At 55.0% G+C, this 25,637-nt stretch overlaps 1 protein-coding gene across 11 annotated transcripts in view; it reads right to left on the bottom strand.

The window, feature by feature from the left end:
- CACNA2D2 (calcium voltage-gated channel auxiliary subunit alpha2delta 2) overlaps positions 1-25,599 on the bottom strand; it is a 139,253-nt gene extending 113,654 nt beyond the window's left edge. For 4 of the 11 annotated variants that reach the window (XM_029918572.1, XM_029918571.1, XM_029918574.1 and 1 more), the window contains exon 1: positions 25,521-25,598. The gene's annotated coding sequence lies outside the window, so the exon portion shown is untranslated. Of the gene's footprint in view, positions 1-25,520 lie in introns of all 11 variants that reach the window. The other 7 variants (XM_029918568.1, XM_029918566.1, XM_029918567.1 and 4 more) reach the window with 2 other exon arrangements.
- Positions 25,600-25,637: the final 38 nt, after the last annotated feature.

Consider the following 25,637-nt stretch of genomic DNA (forward strand, 5'->3'; position numbering starts at 1 on the left):
CTGCTCTGAACATGGGGACTCTGGACACCAGGGAAGAGGGGGACATGAGTGAGCCACGTGGGGGCTGCTGCATCTCAGAGCCTCCTGTCCCCAAGGATGGGTGGGGCCTGAGGAAGGGGAGGGAACTCCTGTCACTACCAAGTCCTTCTATAGCTGGGGGCAGATCCCTGCCCGCCCCCCTCCCTGGCCCTCCCGTAGGCCTCATCTGAGAAGTGGATATGGAGAACTGCGGCAGGGACCACCCTCTCCTTTCCAGCACCCAGGCAAACAGATGCTGTATGAAGCTCATAGGTACACACCCTGCATGAACTGCCCACCCACAGGTCCGGCTCAGACTGGCCCACCCCTTTCTGGGTGCCCGGCAGCCTCATGAGTCTTTCACCTGAGCCACCCGTCTGAGCAGGTCTCCTTCACACTGGGGCTACTGTGGACTCATATTAACCCCGTCTGTGTCTCTGTTTCTTCCTCCGGAAACTGGGAATAATATAGGGCCACTTCATGGGTATGAGAAGGACATATGAGAGCAGGTGGTGAAGGGTGTTGCACAGGGATGCTTGTGAGTGGACAGGATGGACAGGTGGCCGCACAACCCAGTATTCTCGGCCCACACACATGAACGGGAATGATGACTGGGGAGAGGCTTGGCCCAGGTTCTAACCTGTGACCCTTCCTTCAGGCAGTACCAGATCAGGTGAGCAAAGTCCTTGACAAGAGCCAGCCAGAGAGACGTTCTCCACACTTCCAAAGGTGTTCTCTGCTGTGACAAAGGGTCTCTGCACTAATGCTTCTGGAAAGGCATTTCAACTTCCTCAGCCCACCAGACACAGAACAAGGCCGTGCCAGGGAGGGCTCCTAGGAGGGTTACCACAGAGATTTAAATACACCATGTATTTAAATACATACTTAAGCACAGCTCATAGGGCAAGATAGGAGTGGGGTGATACCAGCCCCCCAGCCTCTAAAGGAGGACCCCAGAAGCCATAGCACCTAGGAGATTGTGTCTGGCCCTGGACCTGCTACCTCATTTATATTCCCCAGTGCCACTCAGGGCCAGGTGTCTGGGTCAGAAGAGCTTGAGCCGCCACCCCAGCCCCCTGCCCCACATCCATCTTGAGGCCTGTGGCTGGGGGGCTGGGCCTGTGCCATTGTGTGTGCCCGGGTCGGTTGGCATGGGAACTTGGAGCAGGAGGCGGGCAGATCACTAATTGCAATTTGCCAAGCTGAATGTCAGTACTGTGATGGAAAAAAAAAATCAACATCAAAAGAAATAGGTATTAGCTTCAGCTTGTTGCTGGCTGAGCCACAGCCTGATGCCCACCTCCACTCTCCACTATAGGGAAAAAACTAACCCCATGCCCAGGAGGAGGCCAGGCTGCAGACCAGGCTACAAAGGGCAATCAGGCATCAGCTGCTAGCCAGGAGGAAGGCAAAGCCCAGCAGAGAATGGAGAGCCTGGTTGGCCCCTGCGTCTGTGTGCCAGGTGCTGACTGCTTGGCCCTGGCCGTGGGTGGACAGTGGGGTAGGTGACTGTTTTGTGCTCCTGAGATGGAGCCCGGGGGGCTAATGTTGAGATGGGTTGCTGCACAGTGCTGGTTCCGGCTAGGTACAAGAATGGGTGAGGTCAAGGAGCTGCTCTCCAAAGGGAATCATTAGCTCTGCCCTGGCCCTGACCTCAGCCATTCACTGGTCTAGGGGATGAATGCCAATCATAATCCTTCTTGGAACTAATACGTACAAGGGCACCTGTTATGCACATGGAGTGGTACCAGCATGCCATCTGCTCTCCCGCTTCAGTCCTCACAACGAAGCAAACATTATCATCCCCAATTTACAGATGAGAAAACTGAGGCATGGGGGCTTTATGTGACCAGCCCAAGGTCACCTACACAAGAAGTGGTGAACACAGAACTTGATGCACAGATGCACTACAGTCACCAAGGGCCAAGAATGTGTACCTTCTTCCAGCTCTGCGTTCAGTATTGTCACTTTGAGAACTTGGAATCGACCATAGTGAGAATATTTATATGGCCGAAATCAGCAAATGCTACCAATCAGAGTTTTCTCCCCCCTGGAAAGTGACTTGTAAACATTTACTAGCACACTACTGATTCGGCCCCAGGCTGTTGACTCTTTCCTACTGTATCCATAGGTCTCTTGTTCTAGGATTTCACAGATAAGTAAAAGAAAATTAATCAGAAGAACAGACATGGATGCCAAGTTTCTATTTTGTTCAGACAACACATTATTATTATTACAATCACCATCATTTCATCTAAAAAGACTTTCAACACTCAAAGAATTTTAGAAGAGCCAAATCTCAGGATAAAGTTCAGTTCCTCCCAAGACATACACATTCTTTCCTTCCCTTCCTCCCTCCCACTCTCATTCACACTCATACATGCACGCACAAACACACACTCACAGGCATATACACACAATCTTTCCACTTCAACTCCCAGGCTAAACAGCTCTAGGCTCTGCTGTAGGCCATAGAGACTGGTCCATCCATGATGCATCAGGCACACATCCTCCTGGGATCTAAGGGTGGCTCTGACCCTTGGTCTGGCACCCTGGGCCTGATGGACAGACTGCAGGCCCCAGCTGGACAGTGCCAGGGAAAACAAGTTACTCTAATTATTCACCTAAACCAAACCCAATTAGGAAGGTAGTATGTGTCTCAGTATTAAAAAGAACATGATAAATAAATCATCTCACTGTCACAGAGATGAGATTCTGTGGGTTCCAGGGTTTGGCTAGGGTACCAGTGCTGGCTCCAAAGGGTAATAGGAATCAACTATGCACCTACAGAATTCCTGTCTGAAGGCTGGAGAAACCACCCATCAAGCCGAGGCTAACCCTGGCCAGACGCAGTCATACTCCTGGCAGAATGGCATGGGGGTTTTGGAAGTATGGTGTATATATCAGGATCCATGAACCCACTGGGTCAAAGGCAAGCTGACCAAATCTTGTCTGGGCTCCCACCAGCCTGAGTCCAGGTGCCTAGCTCTGCAATGCCTCCCTGGTCAGACAGTGCTGCCCGTGGGTCACCCTCCCAACAGGGTAGGCCCACCGGTTGGCTCCCTACATCCTTGTGATTTTCCATGCTCTTCATCGAGATGACACTGCTTATCTCCAAGTGTTTCTAAGTGCCAAATTAGCAAGACAGGGAGGAGAGAGAGTGTCTGGGAGGAGGCACGTGCAGCCAGGGGCTGTAGTCCTCAGGATGACTGGCATGAGCAGGAGCGGGAGAGGCTGAGGACAGAGCCTCATATCCCTGTAACCCCCATCTGCCTGAACCCAGGGAGGTGCAAGTACTGGGGCCCCCATTCTGTAAGCTAAGAAACTGAGCCCTTGGCAAGGACGGGTGCGGGACCACATACTTAGAGAGAAGCCAGACCTGTCCTCTTGGCTCCATCAGCTCCCTGACCCCACCCTTCTAGGACAAGGCAGCTTCAGGGCAGCTTCATGCACCAGTGACTGGCTGTGTGACCTCGAGGGAGGGGGAGGATTGAGCTCCCTTCAAACCTCAGCATTCTGGTCTGTAAATAGGGGAAATGACTGGTTGAACAGTGTCAATGGCCAAATCCACATGGCAGCCTTGATGTCTGGTATACTTACCAGGCACTCCTGGGGGCTAGAAGCCCATCCAATACAGCCTCCAGTGTTCATGAAATCTCCTAGGAATGTCTGCACTTGGGGAGAGGGACGTGGATGGAGGGAGTGTGGAAAGGATTCCCCTAATGGCTGAGAGAGCCCGGAAGTGGGCCAAGGGCAGAGGTACACTCTTCCCAGGCCCAGAAGGCTGAGGGCAGGCTGAGGGCAGCCCCTCAGGAGGAAGACCCGAGGTGCTGCAGGACGCCAGGCCTTGTTCTCCAGGGCGTCCTTCAGAACTAAGGAGAGTAAATGAAAGAAGAGTCCTTGTCACTATCAGGCGAGGGAGCAAGGTCATCCACATGTGGGGTGAGGAGCTGGGGCTGAGGGCCCCCTTCAGTAGGCAGAACCACCAAGACCCCAGTTAGAACCTGGGGAGAACCTGGTCAAACTACAGAGTCCGCCCTGGGGCCCCCTCCAGCTCTGAGAAGAACAGGCTCTCCCAGAGGGGAGGGGCAGGGCAGGGGGAGGGGGTAGAAGAAGCCCAGAGAAGAGGCGAGGGAGAGAGGGATGAGGGGAAAAAGAGAAAGAGCCTATGTGCAGATGCAGCAGCACAGATTAAACTGTTGCCAGTTGTTAATTTTATACGCAAAGTTGTTGATCAGAATGTGATTTAATTGTACAGTATAATCCAGGCTTTTGGAATAAATTATGCAGAAAACTCATCTATAATTAAACAAATCAAAAAGCCAGAGACAGGTGACACTGCAGGTTTACCCTCGGAGGGCATGGGTGGGTGCAGGCAGCTGGACCCTGCAGAAGGGCAAGGAGGGAAGGAGCCAGGCTTTGCTCCAGAGCAGACAGGAGCAGGTTCAGGGAGGCCAAGGCCTAGAAGGGGCCTTAGTGGGCGTCCTTACCACTGCTCTGGAGGGATTTTGCCATCAAAGCCCAGCTGTAGGCTGCCTTCACCAGGCAGACTGCCTGGATAAGCCTGGTCCCACCAGAGACCTAGCAATCTTCTGTCCCCCGACTAGCTCAGCAGAGCAGCCATCATGTTGGGGTTGGGGGAGGGTGTCAGGGTGCCAAGGGTTGAATTGTAGGTGAAGCAGGAGGGGCAGACGGCAGAACAGAGGACTAGGCTGAGGCAGGTGAGGGGTGTGGGGGAGCAGGCACAGTGGAGGCCACTTGCTGCTAAGGGCATGTGAACCGAACTTCGCAGTGGTGGCAGCCCACAGGTCTCCTGCTTCTCTCATGACAGGCTGGCCAATTATTCTCCCAGCTCTGGGGGAGGCGATGATTTAAAATAAATTGCTATTTAATTATTCTGATTATATTTCAGCTGGCCTGCCACCTCCCACCTCAGTGCCTTCACAGTCCTCCGAAGGGGAAGGAAGAAAAGATAGGGCAGGAGAAGGGTAGTAAGAGAGAGACAGATGGAGAGATACAGACATGAACAGAGCCCAAGAGAGGTGGGCTGGAGAGCCTGTGTCAGGCTGACCCTGGCCCAGGGAAAGATAATTGGTGAGTGGGCAAGGGGGCAATGCCTGCATTCCAGCCTAGAGAGGGTGTCGGTCCCCCAACAGCCACCCGAAGCTCGGAGAGCAGCTGTGGCCCCTCCCGAAGCACAGCATCAGCCATGGCCAGCCGTCCCTCAAGATCACAGCCTTGCTGTAAATAGCAGAAAGCTCAAGGCTGTACCCCAGGATTGTGGCATCTCCAGAGCCACCTCTACCAGGGAGTCCTCCCTCACCACCCGGGTCAATGTTCCTCTCCACCTAGACTGAGTGCCAGGATCTGGCCCTGGCTCTTCTGAAATCTTCAGCCAGATGTATCCTTTTAGGCCTCAGTTTCCCCATCTGGAAAATGGAGATAAAGCTTACCACCAGTCTACTCTCAGGACCTAAAGAAGAGGCAGGTGGAAGGAAACCAGGGCTCCATGGAAGGAATGTCAGAAATGATGACCACCCCACACACTCGTGTGCACAGACCCACAATCCAATCTTCTTCCTCAGCCCTGCAGCTCACTAAGCATGGGATGGCTGTGCCTCTTCCTTAGATTGAGGCCTCCAGGTGGGCTCCAGCCCCTCCCTACACTGCCCTAGAGAACTTGAAACAGGCATAGCCCCTTGGGAAGGGTAACCTTTCCTTTGTCTACTCAGGAGAGAAGATGATTGGGCCTCAAAGGCCTTTTTCAGGGTTCAAAGCCCGTGTATCACCCCTGACCCTGATTTGATCGCAGCCTCCCAAGGATGGTAGAGGGCAAAAGTCTAGCCAAGGTCCTTCGTTCCTGAGAGAACAACTGGGCCCAGCTACTTCTGGCCAAGGGCATGAGAGTGCCTACAGACGTCGAGACCAGTCAGCACAGGGTGAGGGGTAAACTGAGGCAAAGGACTCAAAGAAACTGGCCCATCTTCAACTGACTTGTGATTCAGTTAAAGAAACCCCTATAGTGTGAGAAACATAGTACCTGCGTCCCTATGCCGTCGCTGTCCCGCCATCCCCAAGCACACAGGGACAAAGGCAGCCCACTTATCACAAGCGATTCTCAGAGACCCAGGGGAGCTGGGAAGGGGCTGGTGCTGCTGAAGCTCGAATTAGTCCAAATCCATTGGCCTCGACTATGTGTGTCTTGGGACCCTGCCCAAATACTGCTCCTTAATGAGGTTATTAATTATGGGCTGTCCCTTCCCTATCTTTCCCGGGGAAAAAGCTTTTCCTTCTAGTTGGCTCTCAGCTAGAAGGCAGTGAGACTGTGCCTCCCCCCTCAGACTAACAGTGAGCAATCATCCAGCTTTAATTAGGGCGCTGGGTCCAGCCCAGTATTTACTCCTAACAGCCTGAGTGGGGGGAGGGCAGGAGAAGACCTGGGCCTGTGAGCAGCATGGCCCTGGGCTGTGAGAGCCAGGCAGCCCACTTGGCCCAAAGAGGGATGGAGAGTGTCCAGGCTCACACAGAAAATGGTCACAGACCTCGGCCTCACTCCCCACCATCAGTGCAGGAGTAAGGTCTACAGGGGCAGCCTGACTTCGATTTCTGCTATGGTTAGCTGTGTGACCCTGGTAACATCCTTTCATCTCTGGGAGTGAGGTGGTTGTCACAGCCACAGTCACAGGGTTCCTGAGCAAGACCCTCCTCACCATGCCTGGTCTGGAGTTTTCCAGCAGTAGGGAGGAGCCCCTAAGGGAGACAGCTCCAGGTTCTGTGGGAGCAGCCCTTGCAGTACTAGGAGAGTGGCTGCGGAAGGTACCAAGGGGCAGGGGAGACATGGGGACCCAGGTCAGAGTTCAGGTTGGAGGGCCTTGGTGGCGGCCTGCATGGGAAGGAGCTCTGGGGCCATCTTTCCCCCAGCCCCTGTTGTGTACCAGGCGCTGCTCTGTGGCTCACATCCTCCGCTGTGCTTGGCCTCTCCAGATTTCTCTCTCTGCCCAAGGAGGAGTGGCCTGAGGGCTCCGTAGCCATCTGGGGATTCATTTCCCAAGGGTTCTAATTGGGGTCTTCCTTCCTGGGGCTTGGCCTGTGAGTCGGGCATCACAGTGGTGACAGGCCAGGGCTCTCACTGTACTGCCTCAATTCATCTTCAAGGCAGTTATTCAACCCCACTCCCCAGAGGGGAAAACAGGCACAGAGCCACCGAGTGATGTGCCCAAGGTCACACAGCTAATGAATGCCAATCGGGATGCCACATACCTCTCCTCGGGACTCCGGCTTTCAAATGCCTGGCTGCTGTCATGCCATGGGCACCTGAATGTCTAACAGCCCTCTCAAACTGTATGGATCCAAAACCAACTCCCTGACCTCCCTCTGCATCCTCACTCTCCCTTCTCCCCCTCACCGCCTACTTCCCTTGGCTCAGCTGATGGCAGCTCCCTCTGTTCAGGCCCAAACCCTCAGGGTGACCTGGAACCTGCTTTCTCTCTATCAGCAAGTCCTGTTCACTCCACCTGTGCGGTGTCCAGATCCACCCACTGCCTACCACGCCCCTGGCCCACAGCCTGCCCAGGGCTGCCACCATCTCTCTCTAGGACACGCGCAGTCGTCAGCTCACTGGTCTGCTTCTGCCCTCACTCCCACCTCTATGCGCAGCCAGAGTATCCTGTTGGAATTATGTCCTTCCTCTGTCAACACCATGCTGCAGCTCTGTGCCACCACAGGAAGGGCAAAGTCTGTCCAGTGGCCACCCACCCAGCATCATCCTTGCCCTTGCTCCTCAGGCCACATTGGCCTCCTCACTGGGGCTTAAGTAGACTCCTGTACTCTGTGCACAGGCCTTTGCACTTGCTGTTCCCCCTGTCTGGATCTCTCTCCTCAGAAGTCCAGGAGGCCCCTCTCTCACTGCCTTCAGGTCTCTGCACACACATCAACCACTTGGTGAAGTCTGCTTCCCCACCCCACTTTAAGTGGGCCCCCCAAACAGCAACTGATCTCCATATGCCTCCTGGGGCTACTATTTTAGCTAGCATTTCACCAGACCTCCTCTCTTTCGTCTACACTCTGCCTCTGCCTGGGACTGTGAGCCCTGAGGGAGGAGGCTCCAGCTCTTCAGCCTGGAAGAACAGGCCATTTGCTAAGTGGCCGCGCCTCCCCAGAGTCCGGTGCCCCCCCGCTCCCACTACCCTGCCCTACCTTGCGTGCCGCAGGAGCAGGCAGGTGGGCTGGGTAGGAGAAGCCTGCAGGGGCTGGAAGCCTAGTGGCTGCCCCAGGGCTGGCCCAGGAGGCCCTCCCTTTCCCTGGCTCCTCTCTGTATGAATTATTAAAGCTCATTTATGATGGGCCTGCCCAGGCCTGTGGCTTCTGTGCATAATTCATGACTCTCCCAGAAGGGCTGGGTGCTGGAGCAGCTGATTTTTCCAGGAAGTAAAAAGAAAGTGCAGGGAAGGAGTAGCCCAGACCTGCGCTGTCTTCTCCATACCTCTGTTTTCTTATCCCATCTGGGGCAGCCCAGTACCTCTGCCTACTCCTGCTCCATGGTGCCTTCTCCTGCACGCTTGGATTTTGGTTCCTAGGGCCTGAGTCCATGGGCTTTGTGCAGGCTCAACCACTCTCATCTCCGTGCCTCAGTTTCCCATCTGTGGACAGATGGAGTTGTGGTTTTCAAACTGCAGGGGCAGCAGGATCATCCACCTCAGCTCCCCTGGTGGGCGAGGATCATGGGTCTCCAAGGTACTGACACCCAGGTGTCATCATTTTTCTAGAGCTGGGACATAGCAATGAACAAGAGTTCAAGAGCCAGCTGAGGCCTCTCTAGAGTAAAGCAAAGGGTCTCAGCCAAGGACACAGGGTATCTGCCAGCCACTCTGCCCAGAATCCATCGTCTTCTCCCCAGGCCGGGAGCCACCTGCCCTAGTCACCAGCATAGATTATGGGCATTTTGGGGTCTGTAGCACCTGCTTCTCTCCCCCAGCATATTTCCCGGGGAGGCAGGCACAGTGGGAAGATGACCCCTGCTCAGGGCCATTTAGCAAATGGATGAACTGAGGTTAACAAAGCTGACTCTTAGGAGGGGGACATATTGACGCAGCCCCCATATGCCCAGCCCTGTGCTGTGATGGGGGAGGCACACAAAAGCCTGGTCTCAAGAGGTGCACGTTAGGGTTGAGGCATCTGGAGAGGTCACCAGGTGGGTCAGGGAGGAACCGAGGGGCTCCAGCCACCTGTCCCTGCCCCACACCAATAGCTGAAGCCTTATTGGAAGTGGCAACATGGGCTCTATTCATGTGTCACTACTCTAGTCAGATTCTGTGATTCACTCGTCCCCATCTCCTCTGCTGCACATCCTCCCCACCCCCCAACATGAGTCAAATCCTCAATGAGACACAAATAGCTGTCCTCTGTGTGCATCCTTGACATGGCCTCCTGCCTTGAGGAGAACAGACTCCCCCCCGCCCCCACTGGGGGTCCTCTGTTCTTCCTCAGGACAGAGATCCCCCTGTGGAAGCTGGCAGGCCCCCGGAGGACATCCAGATACAGAGACAAAGTGGAGCAAAGACCAGAACTCAACCTACCAGGCCCAGCTTTGTTCTCTGGCCTTACATCTTTTCCACCAAGTCACCTCCACTAGGATGTCTTCCTGGATTTCCCCTCCCCCCTTCCCAACTCATAGTCCTCATCTCACTTTACTGGCCCTTGCCTTAAGTTGGGGCTGTAGCCTGGTCCCAGTACCAAGCTCCCTTCAGAGCTTAGCTTGCAGTATGACAAAGAAGAGTCTTCTGGAAATGCCTCAGGATAGATTTATCCAAATATCCTGCCCTCACCAGAGTGATGCTTGCTCTGTTCCCCTCCCTTAGCAGTGGGAGAGAGGCTGCAGGGCAGGGCTGGTAAAGGGCCTCCAACATCAGCAGGTGACATAATACCAAGGAAAGGACAATGACGTGGAGCACCCACTATATGCTGGATGCTGTGTGTGGTTCCCACTGATGTCACACAGCACCCTTGGCTAGGTGCAGACCAATCCAGGCCCACTTCGTGATGAAGACTCTGAGGCCCAGGGGGTGAAGCAAGACACCCAAGGCCACACAGCCAGTCTGCACTGAACTGGAATTTAAACCCAGCAAAGTATGGCTCCAGAGCTCAGGCCATGTCTTCTAGGGACTCCCTAATCTCAAGGTGGATGCCAATGGCCAAGATTTAAAGCAGGAAATAGGGTGCAGATAAGGGCCACTCCTCATTTATGACCTTTTCCAGCTTTGAGAAGGGGCCTGCCCTTACATTGGAGCCCCTACTGCCTCCCCAATAACTGGAAAGTTCTTTCTTACCCCACCAGGGCTGTCCTATAGGCACGTTGTCTCCACACTGTGGAGCCTAAGCCCCCTCCAATTCCCTCCTCGGGAGACTAGACTAGGCTTGGGGGAGGGATGCCCACTTCCTCTGGGATTTGCTTCTCGCTAGCGCCTAGCTTCTCAGAGCCTCGAAGCCGCATGTAAATCGAATGTGAGTGCTCAACCCGCCTTGACATGCTTTGGGCTGGTTACTCTCAGGTGCTCTGTGGTGAATCCTTTAGCAATGCAAATCCCCTCTGTGGGCTGCGCAGGATTCAGAGCTGCAGCACGGAGGGGAATTCGGGTGCCACCTCGGCAAGCACACCTCCTTCCACTGAGCCCCAGGGAGGTGGCCAGGCTGAGAGGAGCCACTCTGCTTGGTGAGCCTGAGTTGTCCTTGGGGCTGGCTTAAGGAGAGCATGGCTTATCCCTGACAAAATACTCTGCAGGTTGTTTCCAGCCTTCTGCAAATTCCCCACTAGCTCACACACTCTCCATTCATTCATTCATTCATTCATTCATTCAGATGGTTACTGGGCCAAGCTGCAGGCTGGGCACTGGGAAGGGAAACAGTAGTGATCAAGGTAGGTGTGAAGCCTTGCCCTCAGGAGCTTGGAATGCAAGGAGAACAGACATCAGATCTGATTCAGACCCAATGAGTGGAAGAAGAGACTAGTGAGTCTCCAGGGGTGGGGTGCATGCCAAGGACCCTGACCTAGCCTATGGGTCTGGCCAGGTGAAGGTGACACTGCAGAGCTGGTGGGCAGTCCAGACAGAAGGCACAGCATGCACAAAGCCCAGGAGAGAGGTGAGTTCCGTCCATGGCAAAATCCCATAAACACACACAGACCAGCCATGGGCACCAAGGCAGGCTGCTCTCCCACACAGAGTCCTGCAGAATTTCAACCTCAGGTACGTGGGGAGCACCTCCACGTGCTGGAGTGGGGGAGGGCACTGGGCTCCCGACAGGGGGAGATGAGGGGAGTAGACTCATGTCCTGCTTGCGCTGACTCGTGGGCCACCCCTGCCACGGCATCTGACCTATATTTACTGGCCCAGTCCTCATGCCCCCAAGGCCTGTCTGTGAGAAAGGGGCAGGCTGTCTCCTCCCATTTCTCTGATGACAAAAGCAAGGATCAGAGTGGCTGCCCATCAACTTTGTGAATTTTATTTAATACAAGGTTTCCTACTCCTTGTCCTGCTGGGAGAGATGCTTAAAATGAGGCCCCCACCCTGTGGGAGCCCTCCATCTGGAAGAGTAGGCCCTGGGCTGCCTGGGTGCAGAAGGACCCAGGGAAGGTGGGTCCTCTGGGCAGGGGAGAAAAGGGAACATACTGGCAGAGAAGTGCTTGGTCTCCTGGGAACTATTTCCATGTACTCATTCACTCCACAGACTACCCAGTGCCCATTACAATGGGCCCTGGTGCAGAGCCTCCTGCCCTGGGCATCCCAACACTGCCCAGTACTTTGTAAGCTGTGATCTCCGCCCCCGCCCTCTGAGCCCCCTGGCTGGAGGCCGCAGGGAGCTCTGAGCCTCCACCCAATACACATTAGAGGTGGGGGATAGTATTATTATCTCCATGGCCTAGATGGGGGCTCCACCAGTAAGACCCCCCTGCTGCCACTGCAGCCAGAGGGACCCACAAGTGCAAAGCATTCATAAGTTTCCTGGTCTTTTTGACACAGGTATTGTCACCAAAATACCATCTCTTGAGTACAGGGGCAGGTGCTCAAAAAGTGATGGCTAAAAGACTGGACATTCCATCCTCACAACCTCACAACTACAAAATACAAGACATATAATCCCATTTTAGAGATTAGGAACCTGAGGCACAAAATGACTCAAACAAAGTCATAGACGGGGCTCTCTTTGTGACTCACAGCTTCTCCCTTCCTCGATTCTGGTCCCCTGGACCAGGCTTTCTAGCAGGCAGCAGATACATGCAAGGCCAGCAGAGTCCATGGCTCTGGGACTGTCCCTCTGGACAGCCCCATGAAGTCCCACCCTTCTCTATGTTAGAATAATGGCCTCCATATGCCACCAATCTGGAAATGCCCTATGAAATTTATTTCCCCCCGTGCTGGCTCAGGAACCATGTAAATCACCCCACTTTACAGCCTCTGGGCTTGTTCCCTGCCACCCCTCTCCAGCTGCTCTGTGCCAGGGAAGTTACGGCTGTGGGGCCCCAGTCAGGAGCTGTGCACAGCCCAAGGCATCATGGGTGCTAGGAGGTGCCATCCAGGCATGCGGCAGCTTGGGGGACCGGTCAGCAGCATGGGGATGGACACCCCCTGGAGCTTCAGGAACTAGGGCTGCATTGTATGGGTGAGCCCCTCCCCTACTTTGCCCCTGCCCCTTGTTCTTGCTCCACCCCCATCAGTGGCTTTCTCTCAAAGTGGGTCCAAGTGCTTTCCCCCGGACCTCCACAGCCCTGACTGGGAGAGGCCGAGGACTATGGGAATGGCAGAGACCTTGAGAAGGCCTGTCAGAACTCCATCTGGAGAATGAACCCTGCCCCATCTCCCCTACCACTACCAGAGGCAGTGTCTCCTCATTCCTTGGGTGCTGCTTGGAGCGCCAGCCATGAATAGTTATCATTTACTTAGCCTCGCTTCCATTTCTTCTTCACTGACGGTCTCCCTGCAGACTGTGAGCTCCTGGAGAACAGACCCAGCACACAGCTGAGAGGACCTGGGGGGAAGGGGCAGTTAGGAGGTGGGTCCTGAAATGTGGGCAGGATGTGGAGTGGTCGGTAGGGTGGATGAGGCAGGAGCAAGTGTCAACACAGAGGAGCAGTCAGGAAGGAGTGGGGAGGCCAACTGAGGAGGCCCAGTGATCTGCCTGCCACAGGCCATAGGCTCTGGCGCCACTGGCCACATGCATAGGCATCTGGGAACAACTGGCTTCCACAGGTATCACAACCAGAAGACTCCCCAGAACTAGTACGCCAGCCCGCACCTCCCCGCATCCCTGGAAGCCTCAGTACCGCAGGCTGGGGGAGGGGGAGGGGTTTACTTTCCTGTCCCTATAGCCACACTTCTCTACCTGGGCTTAGCTGGGTGACTCTGGAAAAATACTGATGCCTAGGCCCTGCCCCCACCCAGTTAAATAACATAGCCCCCTGGGCTCCTGGACCCACCTCCCCCTCTCCCCTAAGCCAGCCCCTGGGCTGGGGCATCCCCTTGTGAAAGAGCCACAGGAGGGTGGGTGGAGTAGCTTCTGCTTCACGGCACCAGCAAAGCTAGGCCCATATGGGGGCTCTGTCCCAGACAATGTAAAAGCTATTCCAGCTTCCAAAGACACAACCGGCTTTGCCTGCAGACACCTATGTAGACCCTGTTCAGCAAACATAATTTATTGAGCACTTGTTATGTGCTAGCCTGGAACTCTGGCCAAAGACATGTGGCCACTGCCCCTGACTCTCCCAGGCACACAGCGTTGAGGGTAGGTAGCAAGGTCTATTGTAAGACAAGAATGGGGGAGCCTTCAGGCAGCCTAGGAAGCCCCTGACCCATGTGGGAAGTCAGAGGAGGCTTCAGGGAATAGTGACTCCCAGTCAAGCACTAAGGGACAGGCAGAGGTCAGCTGGACCACAGGTGGGTGCTTGATGCTGGCAAGGCCCTTTGCAGCCCATCTGACTGCTCCCTGGCTTACCCCATGCTCAGTGTATAGTAGGAGCTTATTAAGCCCCCCTGGAAGATGATGGCCACTGTCCTGGTGGGTACTCAGCCGTGAGGGCAGAGATCCCCTCCTGTGTCCATTCCTGTGCCCATCAGAAGCAGCCCCCTTGGCTGTGGTCTCCATAGCAGCAGCTTACGAGAGCTACACAGATGGGGTGGCAGGAGAGCATTGTCCTCAGCTGTGGAAGGATCCATGGATCTGGAGGGTCCTAGGAATGACGATGATACTGAGGCTCAGAGGAAGAGGGCAGGTGGCTTGCCTAGACTCCCACAGTGAGCTGGACACAGCCCAACGGTAGGGTGGGGTAGGAGGATTCTGGCAGAGGGAGGAAGAGAGGCCCATACCCTACAGTACAAGCCCCTGAATTTCTGGGCATGAAGCAGCCAAAGTCTGGCTTAAATACTTGATGTTGCTGCCTGCCTGCCTCCCTCTCTCTGAGTCTTCCATGGGTAAATCTAGGCACCACCAGGGGTGGGGGCGGGGGATGGAGCAGGTAGGAGGATGGAGGGTGAGGTGGAGTGATGGGGGAATGGAGAGTGAACCTAGACTGCCCTGCTCCCCCGTTCCATGTACGCATAGGGGATCACCAGCCAGTGAGTGGGAGAAGGCCTCGGAAGGCGATTCAGATCAGAGGAGACCTGTGTTGGTCTGGAGGATGCACAGCTGTGCCAGTAAAGGCCAGCCCCAAAGAATCCTCTTCTCTCATCGACTGGTGGGGAACAATGACCATAGAGACACCCAATCTAGGAGCAAGACAGAACCCAGAGCTTTTCCCAAGACTTGTGCCCTTGGCTGACTGACTCCTGGACATTGTGGCCAGCCTGGACCCAGGATTGGTGCAGGGAACAGAGCCCAGGGAGTAGTAGGAAGGGCCAGGGGAAAAGTCATGAGAACATAGTCTTGTTGGAGCATGGATCTTATATTCATCAAGGGAGCCAACCAATGACAGCCTAGTCCCCTCTGTAGTTAGCAGGCACAAGCACGCCCACCCTCAGCTGCCCCCTCCCCAAATGGCAATCAAGTATCACAGGCAGAACCCAGCCAAGTTCAGGCCCTCCCCTTGGCCGGGTCCATGGGTCACTTCCTCAGCCCTGCAGCAGTAGGACTTGCCCTCTGACTGCACTTTCTCAGTACACCCACGGCTTCCAAGGACTCAGGGTTACTGCAGGCCCAGTGGGACAGCCAGCACCTGTTTTTCCCGCTCCGAGAGGGGGAAAACGCCATTCCAAGAGGGGAAAAACGCCACCCCAAGGTCATACAGCAAGGGTTTCTACTCTCCCTGCACCCACCTCCATTCCCCCAAGGAACTCAGTCTGATAAAGGAGGCAGCCTTTACAGAGGCACAGTTGTGAAGAGTGCAGGAGCGTGGGGGCACCCTCAGGGTCCTGCGGTCAGGGGACTGCCTGGAGGAGGTACGTTACAGAGGGCTGTGTGACGCTATGGTTGGGTGTTCTAACTCGAGTACTGGGGTGTGAATCCTGCTTCCGCCACTCACTACTTGTGTGATTTCAGCATCACTCAGCCCTGCTGAGCCTCAATTTTTCTTGTCTGTGAAATGGGAATAAAAATGGACTAATCTCATTGAATAGGATCCAGGAAATATATCACCCAGGTCCTAGCTCAAAGTGACTGATAATATAGTTAAAATAACTCATTCCCTAATAAATGTTTCCTTGAGCATGGACACCCCCTCTTCCCTTTCCCTCCCACATTCTTCCTCAACCCTACTCCACATTCAGGCCTTTGGTCTGATCCTGCAGCAGAAATTCTTCCTATTCTCCATTACTCCTTCCTTCTTGCTAACAAAACCCAAGTCTGTAAGAATCTCTCCCACCTCCAGCCCCAAGGTGACCCCATCCTTTGCTCAAGGGTAAATCCTGATTAGCTGGAGCCAGTCACAATGCACCTTCCCTATTGCCAGTGATTGGTTTACAGTAGACATGTGACCCAGTGCTAACCAATGAGGTGTGAGGGGAAGTTGGATAGGGGCTTCTGGGTCAGGTTTTCTAGCCTCTCAAGAGGAACCCAATATCCTCTTTACTCCTATTGTCTGGTACCCCTAATGCCTGGAGCTATGGCAGCCATCTTGTTGTCATGAGGGGAGTCAGCCAAGAACAGAGAGCCCCACTAAAAGTGAGGCCAGCCAGGCAGAGTACAGGTGAAGACCTGGTCCTCAATGACAGGCTGAAGACCTGCCTCTGGGCTCCCTGGCAGAGGATAAAGGGACTAACCATGAAGAAAAAGATCATCATGCTGTGGCTGCCATGGTGGACGCAAAAGCTGCCTCTTTTCTGTGCAGCCAAATACACTCTTCAGACATGCCTTCTGAACGAGTGGTGGCCAGCCTAACACCTACTCCTGGAAGGCCCCTGTGTACTGGGGCATGGCATGGAGTTGTTAGAGAGGCCCCCAAGGAGTAGGGAGCCAGAGGAGGATATCAGTCAGAAGGGCTGTTGGCCTCAGTACTTGGGCTGAGCAGAGGAATATAGTGAGCAAAGGCCAGAGCTCCTAGTAGGACCTGCAAGTGGCTCGGCCTGGCTGGAGCCTGGATGTTCACAGGGCTAGTGGCCAGAGACAGGAGCCAGCCTAGACAGTTCCTCAAATGCTAAGTTGGGAAGTGAGGCTCTGCCCATGGCAGGCTTCTGGGTGCAAGGTCATAGCTAACATTCAATAGGAGGCACTGCAGCATGCCTAGGGGGTCCAAGAAAGGAAGGAAAGACTCCCAGGTTCTTACCACACGCACCCTGGCTGCAGCTCACAGGGGGAAAGACAAGTGTCCATCCATGAGAGCCCCCAGCATCGAAGCCTGTTTCGTCAGCTCATTTCTCTTTTCTAATAAATGAAGCTGGGGGTAGGGCTGAGATAGGTTGTTTTGTTGTTTGTTTGTAGGAACCGGTGGCAGCACCAGGCCTGACCTTTAAGGCTTCAAATGCAGCATTTCAGGCAGCACCGGCGGGCGAAGAACACGGGCTGCAGAGGGAAGTTATCGAGGCTAAAATGCCATGTCAGGCTGGAAACTCGCAGCAGCAGGGGCCTCTGTCCATCTCAGGAACACACCAGCCCATTCTTGCCTGCCTGGAGACACGGCTATCCTTCCTGAGGGTACCCAGAAAGCCCCGCTGACTCTAAAATGGCAAGGTGGCACCAAGGTGTGTCCCAGAGGAAAATCAGGAGCAGGGGCCTCACACCACACAGGCGCCTTCTCTGTAGGACTTGCCAAAAGAGGCCACAACTGCATCCCATGTCAGGGATGTTTTTATTAAGAGAACCAGTTGTATGTCATTGTGCAAGGACAGCTAAGTGGGGATCATTCGTTGAGCAGCCTGTGTTGAGCACTGGGGACTGGCTCCTGCCCACAGGGTGTGTGCAGCCAGAAGACATGTACGGCCAGGAAGGCACCTCTCTGTAGCCTCAGACAGCAGCTTCCTGGTATTACAATGGAGGTGTCTGGGTCCCCAGGGGCTTCTGTGGCTGGCATATGTCCTTCCCAAGAAAGGGAATCATGCAAGGCCCATACTGCCCAAGGAGCTAGTCCTGCCCAGGCACGCTGGAACACAGGAACCCTCACTAGCCCTGCAGGCTCCAGACCCTTCTCAGCCACTTCTGCCCTTTGCAAAAGCCTCCTCCCGAAATGCCGAGGACACTGGGCTGTCCTAGCACAGACAACACAGGCCCTGAGAATGTGGGGAAAGCAAACTTACAGTTCTCCCAGACATCAGAGCCCATCAGATCAGGACCAGAGCTGAGCTGGGCACACAGCAGCCCCAAGGCCAGCGCTCGGCACACGGCACCCAAACAGCTTGTTCATGAAGACTTGTGGCTACAGATGCCCCAAGTAGAGGAACATGTGGGGATCATCAAGCTGAAGCTATGGTACCCCAAGTCATGCCTGCAACTGACTGCACAAATACTTTCCTGGGGGTGAGAACCTCAAACCTACAACAGATGTTCCAAAGGATGCCAGTCTCCCTCCCTTCCATGTGCAAATGAGAGACACCCACTCCAAGAGGGGAAAAACGCCACCCCAAGGTCACACAGCAAGGGTTTCTACTCTCCCTGCACCCCAACATCCATGCTCAACCTCCAGATTCCCCACAAGCGGATGGCTGTTTGCAAAGATGCTTCACTTCACAAAGGACTCACCAAGCTTCCCTGAGTCCCAAGTCCTCCAGTGCATCTAACTACCATTCAATTTGCAAGAATTTGAATTACAAGGACACAGCCTGTGTGTTTCCTTCACAGACTGTCATCGCGCCAGTTGGTAGATGATCAAACTTTCCAGATCAGCCTTAACTCAGGCTGTTCCTGACATAAAAGTTTGCAAAACACTGGTCCTAACAACCAGGCTGCTTTATTTCCCACTGCCAGCTCTGGCACTAACTTCAAAGGCAGTGCAGGAGGGGGCCACTGGGAGTACATTCTGGGTACAGAGAGATAAACCACGCATATGCCTGCACGTACATATGTGCACACATGCACAAGTACACACTCAACTTCGCATTCATGCTCGCACACACCAACACCTATGTATACACATGAACTTGTGCATGCACACACACCTGAGCATATGCACACAACATGCAAGCATGCGTACACACGTTCACACACATGCACACACCCACACAAACACATCTTCATATACAGATGGACAGTTACACATATGTGCGTTTACATGAACACAGCTAACACACATGTGCAAACACACACAAGAGCATACTCTTAGACACTTTCATTCACAAGCTTCCATGTGCATACAAGCCAAGGCAAGGGCCAAGCACAGTAGGAAAGACCCAGAAGCCACAGGTGAGTCTCCAGTGCTTATAGGGCCCCGCTGCACAGTGGGGGTCACGGATGATGGGAGAGGCTCCTGGCGCTTGGAGTGCAGGCCTAGCTGGACTGAGAACCCTAACAAATCAGGATCCACATGCCCTCATCATGCACTCCCTGGGGTCAGACCCAATCCTCAGGACCTTTCCTATCCTGTCCTGTGAGGCACCACAATCAAGGGAACCCTATTTTCCAGACAAGGCCCTAAGACCCAGAGAGGCTGAGGAAGTTCCCAAGGTCACACAGCTTGCAAGAGGTGTGTCAGAGCCTCAGTAGCACCAAGTGGAGGACTCATTCAGAAAGATCTGACCACCAGGGAAGGAAGGCATGGAGGAGGGAGCCAGTGACCCGTGGTCCCAGGAGGACAGGAAAGAGGCAAAGGGGCAGCTCTCCCCTCTTGTCACTGCTCCTTTCCCCTTCATTTAACAGTCCTTACCAAGGTGGGGAGGGCTGGATAATGATCAGCAGGAAAAACTTCCCATGCCCCTCCCTCTCTGCTAAACAATTAGGTTGATCAGAGCTCAAAGTGGGTCAGTTGGAGAAGCAGCTTCAAGACATCCAAGGTGTGGCCAGAGGCCAGTATGGGAGGTGCAGGCTCCTCATATTGGAGGAGTTGAGGTCTAGCTGGGCTGGGGAGGAGGCCTCACTCCGTGGCTAGAGCACAGTGTGAAGAGGAGTGAGAAGATCCTGAACCTATCTTCTGAGGACACAAATGTCAGGGTCAGAAGAGCCCTTGAAGAGAGGAAACTGAGGCCCAGAGGGAGGAAGGGCCTTGTCCAAGGTCACCACCATGCAAGTGACCTAGCTGAGAGGATTGGGTTGGAATTGCCTTTGACAGAGGTCCACCCCAGGACCAGGCTAACCTGAGGTAAGGACCTTCAGGTCCCCCCATGTGAAGATTCCCTTCACCTAATCCCAGCTAGACAGGGTCTCCTATCTGTGAGGTCCCATCCCCCACAGGCTCAGGCACCAGTACCGGCAGCTGCCTGGAGCCAAGTGGGCCAGACCAGCCCCAGAAGAAGAGGACCTAGCTCAGGTGAGAGAGCAACTAGATAGATGGTCCATGGGCAGAATCAGGCCCCGGGAAACCAAACCTGCAGCCTAAGTCCCACAGTGGCAGGGCGGGAGTGGAGGGGCGGCTGAGCCCAGCCCCCAGGTCCCACCCACAAAAAGTCAGGCTCAGATTGTGTGTGCCGGAATGACAGCAACTTTGACTTCTTTTCAGTAGCCCCAAGATGCCTCTTGGGGAATTTGCAAGCCCCCCAGGGGCATCCCAATCCATTGGTGGTCACCTGCAGGGCCAACTCCCCCTGACCAACCTTAGCCACAGGCAGCTCAGAAGGCTCTTCAGGTTACACAGGACAAGAGAGGAAGGGAAAAGAAAAAAAGCAAAAATCACACATACACCTCCCTCTGGGAATACGAATATTGATTCTGTAGCTTCTTGTTTAGACAGTAGACACCAGAGGGAAAAAAAAAACCAACCTGACATCAACAGAAGCACCCCAGTTGGCTGGAGGAATGTAGCCAGCAGTGGGGAAAGCCCCCCACCCTTGCCTTTATGGTAGCTAGACCCTGGTGTTCCCTCCTCCAGCCTGGGGCCCTGAGCCCACTCACTTAAAGACACAGGTCACCAGTTCCTGAGGCAGACCTTAAGTCTAGAAGCCTGCAGGACAGCAGCAAGGAGAGGGTGTAGGAAGAGGAGGGAGAAAAAGACCAGCCCCCTACCCATAGACACCACCTGCCAGACGGGGCCCATGCCACAGGCCTACCTACTTTGACTCCCAAACCTTCAGCTGCCCCTTGAATAGTTCCCTAGCTTCCCAGACCCCACCTGTCCTTACAGCACAAAAACCTATATGATCTATAAGATCTGAGTCTTCTGAAGTCCCCTCAGTGCTGACAAAACTGCCAAGGGACTATAGGATCCAGCCTCAGGTTTCCATTAACCACCCTCATGCCCCTTCTCTCTGGAATCATACTGGAATCTGGAGGGGGTGATAGCATCTTGGCATTTCGAGATGGGAGTCCCTCCAACCCACCCCTCCATGCCAGGCAGGCCTGACCTATGACTAAAGTTTTGAAGAGGAAAGGTTGAGTTGAGGGGCCCCCATGATCACTTGTGTATATGTGGAAGGGGTGGAAGTAGGCTGGCAGGGAAGCCGTGGGCCAAGGAAAACCCCTCAAGGTTGCCTGAGACCCAGAAGAGCAGAGGGAAGTGTGGGAAAGGTTATAACTAGAAGGCCTAGGCATGCTTCATCCAAAGACCCAGGTTTTGGGTCCCCACTTCCTGGGCCCACTGCTCAGAGGTGCCCAGGCTCCTGGCAGGGCACGAAGCACCCAACAGATTAGTCCTCTCCCAGTTCTGCCTCCAGAAGTTGTGGGGCTTTGGGCAGGACCCTCTGAGTCTCAGTCTCCTAATCTGTGGGATGGGTATGAGCACAGGTTCTGAGGTCAAGGTAGTAATGTGGATAAGGGCCTGGGCTGGGCTCATTGAGGGGAGGTCCACCATGAGCCTGGTGGGGTCCCCCATCACAGTTAAGCTGGACTTCAGGGAGTGAGGGAGGGAGGTGACCCAGTATCTGTCCTCAAGGAGCTGATATCCCATGTGGGTGGGCACAGTCTAAGCTAGTGGTACAACCCAGAGGCCTCCAGAAGCTGTGGAAACCCCTGAGAAAAGCATGCACTGGTGAGGGGGCATGTGACCAAAGCAAATAGGAAGATGCTCAGCCTGTGGGAGCAATATGAAAAGGTGGCGGGGGGAGGCAGAGGCCCATCAGGCTGTAGCACTTGGGCCTGATGCTAATGTTTACAATAGCTGCCACGGTGCCCACCCGCAGAACCCTCCCTGCCCACCAGAGGCTCCAGCCTCTTGCATGAATTCTCACCACCAGCCTCTTAAGCAGATGCTATTATCTCAGTTAGGAAAACTGAGGCAAGGTCATCCCAATCAGAGGGTCAGGTCGGAAGGCTGATGCTTGAGTCTGCTGGGTCTATACCTAACATCCAGCAAGTCCCTGAACTGCCTCCTTCCAGGAGCTGGCAGGGTCCACACATACACATCTGAGGTGCCAAAAGCTGGCAGTGCCCACCTGCACGCAGGCAGAAGGGAAAAGGAGGCACCGAGTGTAGAAGTGCTCACTCCACTAGTGAGTCAGTCTCTCCTTGGGGACCCCAGTGTGACTGAGAATCCAGAGTGAGACTCGCCCACAGATTTGAGGGGATTCACCTTAAAACAGCTCCCCCATCTTCTCAGGGGTTAGTCGGACATAGTTGGCTAGGAGGAGGTGCCCAGTAAGGGTGGGGTACAGGGGAGACAGCAGTCAAAGGTCTCTCTCTCTCTCCCCACATCCTCCACACCAGGAGGGATGTGAGCACTTGGCAGCTCTGCCTGCCAGTGGTGGTGGCGACAGGCTGCAAAGCCTCGCCCCCTCCCTCCTGCAAAAGCTGCGGCAGGTCGGTGGGGAGATGGGGGACCCAGATGTGTGATGTTGCCTCCCTCTAACAGGGAGTCACAGGGAGGTGAAGGCGCGGGCTCAGAGGCCCAGACAGACACACGTCACCCACCATTAACCATAGCTAGACTGACGCATGCCCCATCGTGGGCACTCAGGAAAAGGAGCACGTACTCCAGCTGTCATTAATCTGCTGGGTGGGTCCAGACCCCTCAGGCCGCTCTCAGTTCCCCACCCACCCATTGCCAGAGGAAGGGAGGTGTTGACCAGCATCATCACTGAGGCAGAGTGGGGCTAAGTGGGTGCCACCAGCCAAGCAGCTCAGCCTGGCACTCCACCCAGCATGCAGCCAGGGCCCCACAGAGCAGGGGACAGAGAAACCCAGGGGTGCTGGAGAGGACAGAGGTTCCACAAAAGAGGCGCCAGGGCAGGGTGTACACGGAGCAATGAGAGTGATGGGCAAGGAAGCAGAGAAGGAGTGGGGGTGGGGATACCCAAGAAAGGGGTCGGGGAGGGGCCAGGAGACAGCGGGAGACAGACACAGGGAGAGGCAAAGCAGGTGCCATCAGCAGCAGAGGCCATTCACCATTCACCATTCCTGCCCGTGGGTGAGCGGAACTGGAAACAGGGAAGCAGGTGAAAGGGAGAGTGTGCTCTGACTCCTTCTCCCCCAACTTCACCTCCAAACACACGAGTGCACGTGTGCACACACATGTACTCCTATGTGTGGTCTCCTCCAGGTGGGGTGAGGGAGGCCCCCGCCCCCACCTCTGCCACAAAAACCAAAGCCCTGTCCCCACTCCAGCAGGAACTCCTCTGTCCTCCTTGATCCAGCGGCAGCCTCTGTCCACTTTGCCTGATGGGCAGAAGGCACCGCCACAGGGATTATAGAAATAATGGCCACCGGACCCCAAACCCACACTGGCTTAAAACCCAGAGGCTTGAGGACCTGAGACCCGTCTGTCTGCCAGCCACTTATGAGGAAATGACTTTCCAGCTCCACTGAGGGGTCATCACCCAGTGCCATGACTCCGAGGCCCCCACTTCCCATCTCAGAAAGCCACCTGTATCAAAATCTCATCCTAGCCTGGCCACGCTGACCCAGGAGAGTTCGGAGAGGCCATCCACCCCCAAGCAGCCCCTCAGTAGCTGCCTCAGCCTTTCATGTCAGTTCAACAAAAGCCCTCACCAGCTAGTCATGGTCGTGCCCAGCCCCTCACTTGATTCCCTCCCCTTCCTCCCTCCGAGGATCAATGGGCATCCGCATCTGCGGGACCAGGGCAGCTGAAGGGCGCTGGCTGTCACGGTAAATCCTGTGTGTCGTCGTCACATTAGTCACTTCCCTCTGGACTCTCAGAGCCGCGCAACCCCCACCCCACCCCCACTCTCATTCTCTAATTACGGTTTGCAAGACATGTCCCAAACCCTCAAATTAGCTCCAACTCTATCGACAACAGAAGAGTGTCCAGCTGGAAATGCGCCGCTGCCATCACACCCGCCTCATCGTTTTCTTGCTGGGGACAAAGTGACAGGTGTCCACTCTGGTCAGGGTCTCACACTGTCCTTCCAACGGAGACCCATGTAAGCCAGGCAGCCATCTGACCCACTGCAGGTTGCAAGGAAATGGGGCAAGGTGGGAAGAGGTGAAAAGAGACGTCTATTTAAACCTTCATTCAAGGAGCTATGAAATGGCTAGGGAAATATATTGTGGCTTGGCTTTAGGGAAAAAAGAACAACAAAAAATAATGCTTCTGCTCTTTTTAAACATTGTGGTTTAAGTCTGTTTTCATCACAGCAAATGAAAGACAATAATGCACCCGCAAGCCCTGAACTTCCATATGATTCTCCTCTCCCTGCGCACCCCCCAACACACACAGACAAAATCCAGACGGTTGACAGAGGACACGTCCGTGCAGCACCTGTAATTTGCCAACTGATCACCCGCCTGAGCACAGCCAGGCTGTGTGAGAGAAATGACGAGATGAAGAGACACTCAGAGCAGTGCCTTTCCCGAGTTTGTTTTTCCCTCATCTGGGAGAACCTACAAAGCTGGACTCGGCAAAACCAGGGGCTCCTACCCTTGGGCAGAAATGGTCTAATGACGCAGAGTCAGCCTCTCCCCTTCCCTGAGGCCAGCACCTTCCCCTTGGCCTCGAGCAATCCAGCTACTTAATTTCCCAAACCCCAGGCCTGGCTACTGGTGAAGGAGTCCAGGGACAGGTGGCTCCATAGATCTGGAGACAGATAACAGACAACAAGGGGTCACCATGGCTCAAAGCCACAGGGGCAGAGGGGTCTGAGCACTAACATAAGTCTGGGGCATGGCATCTAGAGAGATAGCTGCTGTCCTAACGGCCATATGCACTGAATACCCACTCCCAGCCCCAGACACATCTGGCCAAGCTCACCAGAGGAGGATGCCCAAGTTTGCGGGTTCTTGGGGAGGGAGAGAAGGCTCAGAAGGACCATGAGAAGACAGGGCCAAGAGATGCTGTCCCCTTGTTGGTAGCAGCAGCAGGGGCAGGCAGAGGTGCTCCCTGCCATTCACTTTCTGCCCCCACCCTAGCACCTTCACCTCCCAGTTGGGCTCTCCAGGGGGACCCTCTCCTCAGGTGGAGTGGGGGAGCAAGAACAAGGGACACCGACACCCTCTGTGGCACCCGTCACAACAAGAAGGTGCCTGCATCCTCTGCATCCAGCCCTCCCCATCAAAGGAAAAGAAAGGCCAATAAGACAGATGTGGAGGTGTCCCCCACCTCTGGTTCAAAAGCACCAGGTTCCCACTGGGGAGGAAACATGGGGCAGACGCGCAGCTCCAACTCTGCCGGGCAGGGGTCGCTGGCCGCCCCCTCACCGAACCTCACGTTTCCTTCTCACCGGGACAGCGCAGGGGAATCCGCTGGCAAACTCGGAACCCCTCAACCTATCCCAAGGTTTGCAGATCTTGCTCTGCCCCTTTTTGGGGTTGAGGGGGGATAGGGGCACCGCGGGGAAGTTTCCCCACGCAGCCAGAAGCACCCGGACCACGGCTGCCCGCCCTTTGGTTTGGGGGCTGTCACCCCCGGTGTAGCCGGCAGCTGGACCCAGAGCCCCCGCCCCGGCGCGTGGCGCGGGGAGGGACAGGAGCCGGACTGGGGGTGGTGGGGGAAGGGGCGGAGGGGCGCGCGGGGCTCGGCCGGGGTCCCGCGGCGGGCCAAGGAGGCCACTTACGTGTGCTGCTGGGGAAAGCTGTAGGCAGAGGCGCTGGGGGCGGCTAGCAGCGGTAGCAGCAGCAACGGCGGCAATAGCAGCAACAGCGGGCGCGGGGGCCCAGACAGCGGGCGCCGG

Source organism: Suricata suricatta, chromosome 12 (assembly GCF_006229205.1).
Source record: "Suricata suricatta isolate VVHF042 chromosome 12, meerkat_22Aug2017_6uvM2_HiC, whole genome shotgun sequence".
NCBI lineage: Eukaryota > Metazoa > Chordata > Mammalia > Carnivora > Herpestidae > Suricata > Suricata suricatta.